Source organism: Nematolebias whitei, chromosome 10 (assembly GCF_014905685.2).
Source record: "Nematolebias whitei isolate Nwh7 chromosome 10, NemWhi1, whole genome shotgun sequence".
NCBI classification, from domain to species: domain Eukaryota; kingdom Metazoa; phylum Chordata; class Actinopteri; order Cyprinodontiformes; family Rivulidae; genus Nematolebias; species Nematolebias whitei.
The window spans coordinates 44,846,098-44,857,314 of record NC_056507.1 but is presented as its reverse complement, the minus strand read 5'-3'; the positions used below and the strand labels follow the sequence as shown (position 1 = coordinate 44,857,314).

The window sequence follows — 11,217 nt, the reverse complement described above, 5'->3', positions numbered from 1 at the left end:
TTGGTACAAGCAGTGTTTAAATGTGATTTATAAATAAATCTAACACAAAGATAATAATTTAATGATTAAGCTTCAACTTTTAATTTGCTGGCAAAGTCTGAAGACACTGCAGGTATGGCAGGATGAATTGCATTTAAACAGGAATTAAAGTAATTTATTACATCTACTCAAATGTGTGTAATTAAGTATTTTATATATATGTGTGTGTGTGTGTGTGTGTGTGTGTGTGTGTGTGTGTGTGTGTGTGTGTGTGTGTGTGTGTGTGTTTAATTGCTCTTTTAGCTACTTTTGCCTGAACCTAACGCTGTAAATAAAACAAGGCATTTCTTGAGATGCTGTAAAGTATGCTATAATAAATATTTACTCTCTCATTCCAGAAAACAACAACAAACAACAACATCCTTCATGATGGACAGACATCATGAACACCACAGCAGCAGCTGTCTTCACTGAAACATCCTGAACATGATCGTCACTGACATGAGGCCTCCGTCGATGGTTGAAGACGAAAGCTTCACTACAATAATCCACACTTTTAATCCAGGTTACAATAATCCACACTTTTAATCCAGATTACAATAATCCACACTTTTAATCCAGGTTACAGTAATCCACACTTTTAATCCAGGTTACACTCTTCCCTCAATGACACATTTTACAAAGTAGCTACATATTGTGCAGGTATAAAGATACATTTGTATATATTTTTGTGTACATTTATTTTTTAAGCTATTTGACTAACTTTTATTTTTTATTATTCAATATTTTACTAACATAATAGTAAAATAGCAACCTGTTTTTTGTGTGAATTGCTATGTCAGTCAAATTTTCAATTTTGGAATAAAGGGGTGGAAATTAAAACGTGGTTTTGTTTGCCGATTCATCGATTAATCAAAAAAATAATCGGCCGATGAATCGATTATTGAAATAATCATTAGTTGCAGCCCTAATATATATATATATATTTTTTTTATATATATATAAATCAAAAGGGCTGACATGGCAGCAACTCACACTCTGGGGATACAAGACAGGAACACATCAGGACAGGCAGGACAAGGTAGACCCAACGATGACGCAACAAAGGACAAGACTCACAGACAGGCTTAAATAAACAGACAAGGCAGGATGTGATTACAAACAGCTGAGAACAGAAGGTGCAAATAATTAGGAATAATGAGACACACAAGGTCGCACAGACAAGGAAGACCCATAAGATGGTGCCATCCTTAAAGTATACCCCCCCCCCCCTCAAGGACGCCCCCTGGCGTCCCCAAAAAAGCCCCCCAAAAGACTTGGGTGGGTGGAGGGAGGAAATGCAAGGATGGAGGGCCCAAGAAAAAACATGAGGACAAAAACAAACTGATAAAAACAAAAACATGGGAACTAAACTCAACACTAACAGGGGAACACAAAAAAGTCTGGGCGGTCAGGAGACCGTCCCAAGCACGATCATTATACCGGCGGGCGGCCAGAAGGCTGTCCATCAGGCTGGAACGGGTCAGGTGGGCAGCCAGGAGGCCAACCATCAGGCCAGAACAGGTTAGGCGGGCGGCTGGGAGGCCAACCATCAGGCCAGAACAGCTCAGGCGGGCAGCCGGGAGGCCGACCATCAGGCCAGAACAGCTTAGGTGGGTGACCAGGAGACCATTCTTCAGGCAGGAGACAGACAGAGCAGGAGCGAGGACCTCAACGGACGGACCAGGAGCGAGGGCCTCAGTGGATGGACCTGGAGCGAGAACCTCAGCGGACGGACCAGGAGTGAGGACCTCAGCAGACGGACCATGAGTGAGGACCTCAGCGGACAGACCAGGAGCGAGGACCTCAGCGGGTGGACCAGTGGCGAGGAGCTCAGTAGACGGGTCAGCGGCGAGGCAGGGTCTTCTGCGGCTGGATCATCTGGGGTAAGATCTTCTGTGGCCGGATCTTCGGTGACAGGATCTTCGGTGGCAGGATCTTCGGTGGCAGGATCTTCGGCGGCAGGATCTTCGGCGGCAGGATCAGGAGCAGACGTGGATGGTTTATCAGCGGAGGCAGGGTCTTCTACGGTCGGATCATCTGGGGCTGGATCTTCTGCGGCCGGATCTTCAACAGCAGGATCTTCAGCGGCAGGAACAGGAGCAGACGTGGACGGGGGGTCAGCAGGGACAGGATCTTCTGCGGTCGGATCCCCTAGAGCCAGATCTTCTGCGGCTGGGTCTTTGGTGGCAGGAACAGACGTGGACGGTGCAGAACCCTCAGGAGGTGGCGTGGGTCCTGCAGCAGTCTCAGTAATGGCTGTAGGCTCAGGGCTGGCTGCAGGCTCAGGAACTGGACCGAGTGTCTGGAACCCTTCTGTTGTCGACCTCTCTGACGTGGGCAGCGGTATGGTTCAGGTCCAGGATCAGGCTGAGAAAGAGGAGCTGAGCATGAAGGTGGTGTCAGTGTAGTTGGTGGGTCTGGGTCTGTGGGTTCAGGACGGGCTGGATCCTCATACAGTGTAGGTAACGCAGAGGCTGCAGGAGATGGGAAAACTAGGGAGACTGCAGTAGGCATGGGAGTGACCACAGGGGCTGCAGCTGCGAGGATCTAAGGTGTCAGGATCAGGGAGTCTGGGACTGGTTTGAAAACAGAGGAGTGATGTTTGGGTGGAGGACTAGGACGAGCATCATAGGGTTGGATGAGCGGCTCCAACCAACGCTTCTCCTCCAGCACCTCATCCAAGAAGTCCTCCATTCCAGGAGTGTCAATCAGTCCAGGTAGATGAATATATTCATCCAGCATGTTTGTTGTGGCCACCCAGCTCTCCCACAGATTGTAGGAGGTGGCCACGTCCACAAACTTCCGTCTTGTGTCGCAGAGTTGATGAAAGTCTTCATCAGATAATCTGGACAGAAAATGCTTGTCTGCTGGGTTCATTGCTGGTCACGTCATACTGTCAGGATTTAAATGGTAAAAGGTAAAAATGCTTGTCTGCTGGGTTCATTGTTGGTCACGTCATACTGTCAGGATTTAAATGGTAAAAGGTAAATGGACTGTATTTATATAACATACCATAACATTTTATTTATAGAGCACTTAAAACAGCGACAAGGCCAACCAAAGTGCTGTACAGACAGAAAAACAGGCAACACACAAAGCAATGTACAAAATTAGGTAAATCAGAATATAGACATGAAAATGGTGCAGATAATAAATATGACGACTAACCAGTGTGGAGCATACATGTTCAAAACATAGATCATCTGGTGTTGAAAGCTACTGAATAGTAGTGGGTTTTTAAATGGGACTTGAAAACCAAGAGGGAGGGGGCCTGTCTGACAAGCAGAGGCAACTCGTTCCAAAGTCTTGGGCCTGCTACAGAGAAGGCCCTGTCACCTCTGTGCTTAAGACGAGTTCCTGGAACTGTGAGGAGCAACTGGTCTGCTGACCTCAGGGAATGTGGTGGGACATACAGCTGTAGCAGATCAGAGAGATGGGGGTGGGGGTGGTGGGGGCAAAACTGTTCAGCGATTTGTAGACATGCAGGAGTATTTTGAACTGGATTCGAAGGTAGCCAGTGCAGTGAGGCCAAAACTGGTGTAATGTGCTCTCTTTTGCCTGTACTGGTTAAAAACCGGGCTGCTACATTCTGGACTAGCTGTATTCATGCAATGGAGGTCTGACTGATACCAAACAGGAGCGAGTTGCAGTAATCAAGCCTAGATGTAATGAATGCATGTATTACTGTCTCCAGGTTATTTTTGAATAATATGGGCTTCAGTTTAGACAGCCGCCTCAGCTGGAAGAAACATGATTTAACAATCATGTTTACATGATTGTTAAGTTTCAGTGAAGGGTCCATTATCACGCCCAGATTAGTGACTCTTTGTTTTTCAGACAGGGTTAGAGCGGAGAGGTCGATGCAGTGGTTTGTGATTGTGTCGTTGGGAGGGAACAACGTGACTACAGACTTCTTTTCAATGAAACTTAAGAAATTTAAAGCTATCCAGTCCCTGATGTCAGCCAGGCAGTCGAGCAGAGGTTGAATAGCGCATGTACCATTGTGTCTTAGGGGGAAGTAAATTTGACAGTCATCGGTGTAGAAGGGAAAGGGTATGTTGTGTTTCCGGAAAATAGCATCAAGTGGCAGCAGGTATAAAGAGAATAGGAGGGGACCCAGGATGGACCCCTGTGTAGTGAACTAGACCTCCTACATCTATCTGTCTCTGAAGACCTTCAGGGGACAGGAACTGTTATTTCATTGATTTGAATCCAGAACACAAATTATCTCATCAAGAGACAATTTAATTGTATCCTGAATTAATCAATTGAAAGAACACTCTTCTTTTTTTATATTATCATTACTGTTTTACAATATCTTGATAATCAAAAGTGTGTTTAGTTCATACCATTTTTAATGTTGAAGTAAACCACTCATTTAAATCAACTGTGAAACAGTATTAATGATTTTTAAACCTCATTAGACTTAGATCATACAAGTTAAATGTCTATTTACAAAGTAATTGTGCATTTTACACTTCTGTCTGAATGAGGAGTGGAGTTTTAATGTCTGTCAGAAGTCAGAGAACAAGTTATGAGAACGAAGTGCCTTGTTTTAAAACTCTCAGATGGTAAATAAGAACTGGCACCTGCAAGTCTCTCACAGCTTCAAAATATTTTCCTGTCTGTTACTAACCGTTCTTAAAAACATTTCTGCTGTCTGTGACTTCTAATAACCCTCTGACATCACTAAAACTCCACCCCTGCTGGTTGTGTTAACCAATCAGGAAGTACCAAGTAATAGGAAGTGGATACCCTTTAAAAGTCAACACTTCCTGGAACTTTCAGTCTTAATGGAACTTTCAGACTAACATGAGGCTAAGGTCTAACAGTCTCTACTCTAATAGCTTATGGATTTTGGACCATGAGCCAAGGGTCTGTCCATTTCAGCGGAGTCACAGCATGCCTCGCTGTGATCTCACCCCGAGCATTAAATGCTCTCAACTTCTAAGGAAGATTCCTTCTAAGGAAACTTATTCTGTTCAACGGAGTATCTGTTTAAATTGTGCTCTATAAATAAATATGACTTGACTTGACTTGACACTACTTCGGACGATTCACAGCCACTCGGATCCGGAGACGCTGAAAGGTAGCGTGGAAGTGGACCTCTGTTCCAGAGCTGATTTATCTTCTGCTCAGGCAACGAGTCGTCACGAGTCGTCACGCACCGAGTGTACTGAGGGCTGAGCTGGGGTCGGATGAAGGGTGCCATTCTTGGTCAACATACTTTCCTCCATCCATCTAAATCTCTCCTCTTTAAACCTCTAAATCTCTCCTCTTTAAACCTCTTCGCCAGTAAATCAAGCTAAATACCTTCAGAGATTAAGTATTCTCCATCAGTAATCCTCTGTTGTCTTGTTATTTGAACTTGCTAAGTTTATTAATTAGAAATAGATCAGCAAATCAAGTGTACATGCTTGATGTAAATTTTTGATTCTGTTAAATAAATGACTGCATTTATTCTGATGGATCAAAGATAAATGACGTCTCATGTCACTAATTATACACTCCACTCTCAAGTTATCTTGGTCACATGGCAGAAATTTAACTAAAAAAAAAAGAAAGAATCCATTGTTAATTAAACAGTTAATATTCTTTGTGCTTGAACTTGCCTTAAGAATAATTAATTAATAGGATGTCCACACAACAGCTGTCCTGACATACTACACCTACGGAACCCCCCATTTAAGCTCTGCTGCAACAGAACTAAAATCCTTGATGGAGACGCAAAAGGATCTGTCATCGAGGTAAGATCTGAACCAATTGAGGGCTGACCCTGTGATGCCCACCCACTGCTCCAATCTAGCAATGACGATCTCGTGGTTGATGGTGTCAAAGGCAGCTGTAAGGTCCAATAGGACAAGCAGCACAGAATCACCAGTATCTGTGGTTAAGAAAATGTCATTAAAAACCTTCAGCAGAGCCGTTTCAGTGCTATGGAGAGATTTAAAGCCAGATTGGAATAACTCTAAGATAGCGTGACCCTCCAAGAAACACTTCAACTGGGACTCAACAATTTTCTCCAGTAGTTTAGAAACAAATGGGAGTCTGGAGACAGGCCGGAAGTTGGACACGACTGAGGGGTCAAGGGTTTTTTTTTTTTTTTAGGAGAGGTTGGATAGCAGCATGTTTAAAGTTTTTTGGCACCACGCCAGTGGATAAACTGCTATTTACAATAGCAAGAATGGACGGACCTAGAGTAGGAAAAGCCTCCTTTAGTAGTCGAGGGGGGACCACATCAAAGGGGGAACCAGAAGGTTTCAAGCTGTACATGACCTGCTCTAGAGAAGATAGAGTGATGGGTTCAAAATGGTCAAATGGAGCTACAGATTGAGGTGGGATGGATGGGTCATGAGTTGGAGGGGAAATGAGAGGTGGTCGTAATTTTTTCCAAAAAGAAATGTAGGAAGTTCTCGCACAGCTCAGTCGAGGCTTCCAGAGGTGATGGTTCAGTGAGGTGGAGAACAGAGTTTAGGGTAGAGAAGAGGACACATGGGTTGTGAGAGTTTGAAGTAATGATAGAAAAGTATTTGGATTTAGCAGCTTTTACTGCTTTCTGATAACGACGCCAACTCTCTTTAAGTATTTGAAAAGAGACCTGCAGCCTGTCTTTCCTCCATTTGCGCTCCACCCTCCTGCACTGCTGCCTAACTGCCTTGGTGACGTCATTCAGCCAAGGTTCTGCTCTGAGTTTTGATTTTTTGGGTTTAACAGGAGTGACATGATCCAGAGTCTTTAAGCAGACAGAGTTGAACTGGGATGTCAGCTCCTCAGTGGTGGTGAGAAACACCGGGGGCTGAATTATCATTTCAGAGTTAAAACATCTGTGAAACGTGCGGCAGTGAAAAGGTTAATGGCCCGGTTACTACGTGCAGGAACACACGGCTTAGGAATTAGATGGGGGAGGGTTAATTCAAACTGGACTGGCATGTGGTCTGAAAAAACATTATCACAAATTTCAAGATTACTAACAGTCACATCACGTGTTAAAACAAGGTCCAACATATGTCTGCGCTCTTGGGTGGGACCGTTTACCTGCTGAGTTAGATTCAATGAGTCCAATAAATCTAAAAAGTCCTTAACCAAGGGCTTCTCAGGACAGCACACGTGCAAATTAAAGACCCTAAAAATGAAAACATGATCATATTTTGCTGTGATTTCAGCCAAGAAATCAGAAAACTCATTTATGAAATCCTTAGACCGAGGTGGGCGGTAGACGAGTGCACATAAAGTCGAAGGCGAATGGCCGAGTTCAAAGACGCTCAACTCAAAGCTGGCACGGGAAACTGGGATGGGCAGTTGTTTACAGTCAAAAGTTGATTTGAATATCGTTAATAATCCACCACCCCGCTGGCTTGATGGCCGCGGTGAGTTACAATACAGACAGTTCGGTGGTAATAATTCCGTCAAGGCGCTGGACTCACCCAGAGACATCCAAGTCTCTGTGATGCAGAAAAAGTCCAACTCATGCTCTTGAAAGTAGTCCCTGAGGATACAAGTTTTGTTGGTAACAGATCTTGCGTTGACCAAACACATCCGGATACTGTCCAAAGTGGACCCAGCAGTGGTGGAGAGAGCACGCACCAATGGCTGCAGATTTTCAATAACGGCCCCTCCCGTTGTTTACTTGGTCTGGGCACGCGGGAAGCAGGCGATGGAAACCATGACCACCAGCTGGAGAGGAAGATGCAGCGCGCAGGGCTTTAAGCTTTACCAGCCGCCCAGCACGTTTTCCCCGGTGTCTGGAGCGATATCTCCGAGCAGGCAGGTGGAGAGCGCGGCGGAGGTAAACAGGCACGTCCACCAGCAGCGGGGGAAGGTCCAGTGGTACGCTCATAATGATCCAAATAAGCAACATTGGCGGCAGAAAAACGAAGATCTAGAAGCTGTTGTCGGTCATACACTAGCAGCGAGTTTATGTCTCAGATAAAAAATGAACAAAACACAAATAATCCGAACACCATCAGCAGAGGTGGATTGCAAGCCCTGTACACGAGCGCCATCTTACCGGAAGTTATGGCACCTTTCTATCTTATTTCAAGATACTCAAAGCACTTTACACTATGCCCTCATTTACCCATTCACATAGCACATTGAGCAGCTAATTGAACAAATCATTCTAAAGAGACTAATCAGTGCTTTATCCCATTCATACACCAATGGGACACACATCGGAGGCTATGAGGGGTTCAGTGTCTTGCCCAGGGACACTTCAGCATGTGACTGCTAGTGGATTCGAACCCCCCAAATCTCTCATTAGAGGACGACTGCTCTAACCATTCAGCCACAGCCGCCCCTATTTATCAGGCAGGGGTGAACCCAATGGTGCAGACAAGACTCTGGATGTAGGAGGCACAAATATCCATCCATTTTCTTTCACATATCTGGGGTCGGGTCACAGGGGTAGCAGCCTAAATAGAGAGGCCCAGACTTCCCTCTCCCCAGCCACTTGGGCCAGCTCTTCCGGGGGAATCCCGAGGCGTTCCCAGGCCAGCTGAGAAACAGTCCCTCCAGCGTGTCCTGGGTCTTCCTCTGGGCCTCCTCCTGGTGGGACGTGTCCGGAACACCTCACCAGGGAGGCGTCCAGGAGACATCCTAAACAGATGCCCGAGCAACCTCAACTGGCTCCTCTCGATGTGGAGAAGCAGCGGCTCTACTCTGAGTCCCTCCCGGATGATCGAGCTTCTCACCCTATCTCTAAGGGAGAGCCCAGACACCCTGCGGGGAAAACTCATTTCGGCCGCTTGTATCCGAGATCTCGTTCTTTCGGTCACAACCCAAAGCTCATGACCATAGATGAGGGTAGGACCTCCTCCCTGACCCGGAGAGGGCACTCTACCCTTTTCCAGCTCAAGACCATGGCCTTAGATTTAGAGGAACTGATCTTCATCCCGGCCGCATCGCACTCGGCTGCAAACCGCTCCAGCAAAAGCTATAGATTACGATCTGATGAAGCCAATAGGACCACATCATCTGCAAAAAGCAGAGACGCAATCCTAAGGCCACCAGAATGGATCCCCTCAATACCTTGGCTGCGCCTAGAAATTCTGTCCATAAAAGTTATGAACAGAATTGGTGACAAAGGGCAACCTTGGTGGAGTCCAACTCTCACTGGGAACAAGCCCAACTTACTGCCGGCAATGCGGACCAGGCTCTGACACCGGTCATACAGGGACCTGTTAGGTCCCTGTATGACCGGTGACAAAGGGCCCGGTACCCCATACTCCCAGAGTACCTCCCATAGGGTTCCCCGAGGGACGTGGTTGAACGCCTTCTCCAAGTCCACAAAGCACATGTAGACCACCGGTTGGACAAACTCCCACACACCCTCCAGGACCCTGCTGAGAGTATAGAGCTGGTCCAGTGTTCCACGGCCAGGACGAAAACCGCACTGCTCCTCCTGAATCCGAAGTTCGACTATCCGACAGACCCTCCTCTCCAGAACCCCCGAATAGACCTTACCAGGGAGGCTTAAGAGTGTGATTCCCCTGTAGTTGGAACACACTCTACGGTCCAGCTTTTTGAATAGGGGGACCACCACCCTGGTCTGCCAATCCAGGGCAACTTCCCCCGATGTGCACGCAATATTGCAGAGTCACGTAAGCCAACACAACCTTACAACATCCAAAGCCTTAGGGAACTCCGGGTGAATCTCATCCACCCCTGGGGCCCTGTCACCGAGGAGCTTTTTAACCACCTTCGGTGACCTCAGACCCAGAGTCCCCAGGCTCCGCTTCCTCAGTGGAAGACATGCCGGTGGGATTGAAGAGGTCTTCAAAGTATTCTGCCCACCGACCCATGACATCCCGAGTTAAGGTCAGAAGCACACCACCCCCACTATAAACAGTGTTGGTGGTGTACCGCTTTCCCCCCCGATACGCCAGATGGTGGACCAGAATTGCCTCGAAGCTGTGCGGAAGTCATTCTCCATGGCCTCTCCGAACTCCTCCCATGGCCGAGTTTTTGCCTGAGCGACCACCCGAGCCGCATGTCGCTTGGACTGCCGGTACCCATCAGCTGCTTCCGGGGTCCCACAGGCCAAAAAGGTCCGATAGGACTCCTTCTTTAGCCTGACAGCATCCCTCACCGATGGTGTCCACCATCGGGTACGAGGGTTGCCGCCGCGACAAGCACCGACAACCTTGCGGCCGCAGCCTGGTAAGCCACCTTGACAATAGAGGCACGGAACATGGTCCACTCAGACTCAATGTCCCCCACTTCCCCAGGAACATGTTCGAAGTTCTCCCAGAGGTGTGAGTTAAAAATCCGTATCATACGAGACTCTGCCAGACGTTCCCAGAAAACCCTCACAATACATTTGGGTCTGCCAGGTCTGACCGGCATCCTCCCCCACCATCGGAGCCAACTCACCACCAGACAGTGATCAGTGTTCCGCCCCTCTCTTCACCCGAGTGTCCAAGACATGTGGCCGCAGATCAGATGAGACGATGACAAAGTTGATCATTGAACTGTGGCCTAGGGTGTCCTAGTGCCAAGAACATATATTGACACCCTTATGCTTGAACATGGTGTTCGTTATTGACAATCCATGACGAGCACAGAAGTCCAACAACAGAACACCACTCGGGCTCAGATTAGGGGGGCCGTTCCTCCCACCCCTCCAGGTCTCATTGTCATTGCCCACATGAGCATTGAATTCCCCCAGCAGAACAAGGGAGTCCCCAGGAGGTGCACTTTCCAGTACCCCCTCTAAGGACTCCAAAAAGGGTGGATAAGCTGAACCGCCATTTGGTGCATAAGCACAAACGACAGTCAGAGCCCATCCCCCCACATGTAGGCAGAGGGAGGCCACCCTCTCATTCACCGGGGTGAACCTCAACACATAGGCACCAAGTTGGGGGGCAATAAGTATGCCCACTCCTGCTCGGCGCCTCTCACCAGGCACAACTCCAGAGTGGAAGAGTGTCCAGCCCCTCTCAAGTAAATTGGTTCCAGAGCCAGAGCCATGCGTAGAGGTGAGTCTGACTATTTCTAGCCTGAACCTCTCAGCCTCACACACCAGCTCAGGCTCCTTCCCCACCAGTGAGGTGACATTCCACGTCCCAATAGACAGCTCCTGTAGCCGAGGATCAGACCGCCAGGGTCCCCGCCCTCGGCCACCACCTATCCCACATTGCACCTGACCCCTTTGGCCCCTCCCACAGGTGGTGAGCCCATGGGAAGGGGGACCCACGT

General features: G+C 47.6%; 1 protein-coding gene across 1 annotated transcript in view; it reads left to right on the top strand.

Annotated features, from left to right (window-relative positions):
* Nucleotides 1–11,217, top strand: part of LOC119416523 (forkhead box protein P1-like) — a 160,886-nt gene that overhangs the window by 145,941 nt on the left and 3,728 nt on the right. The window lies entirely within an intron of this gene.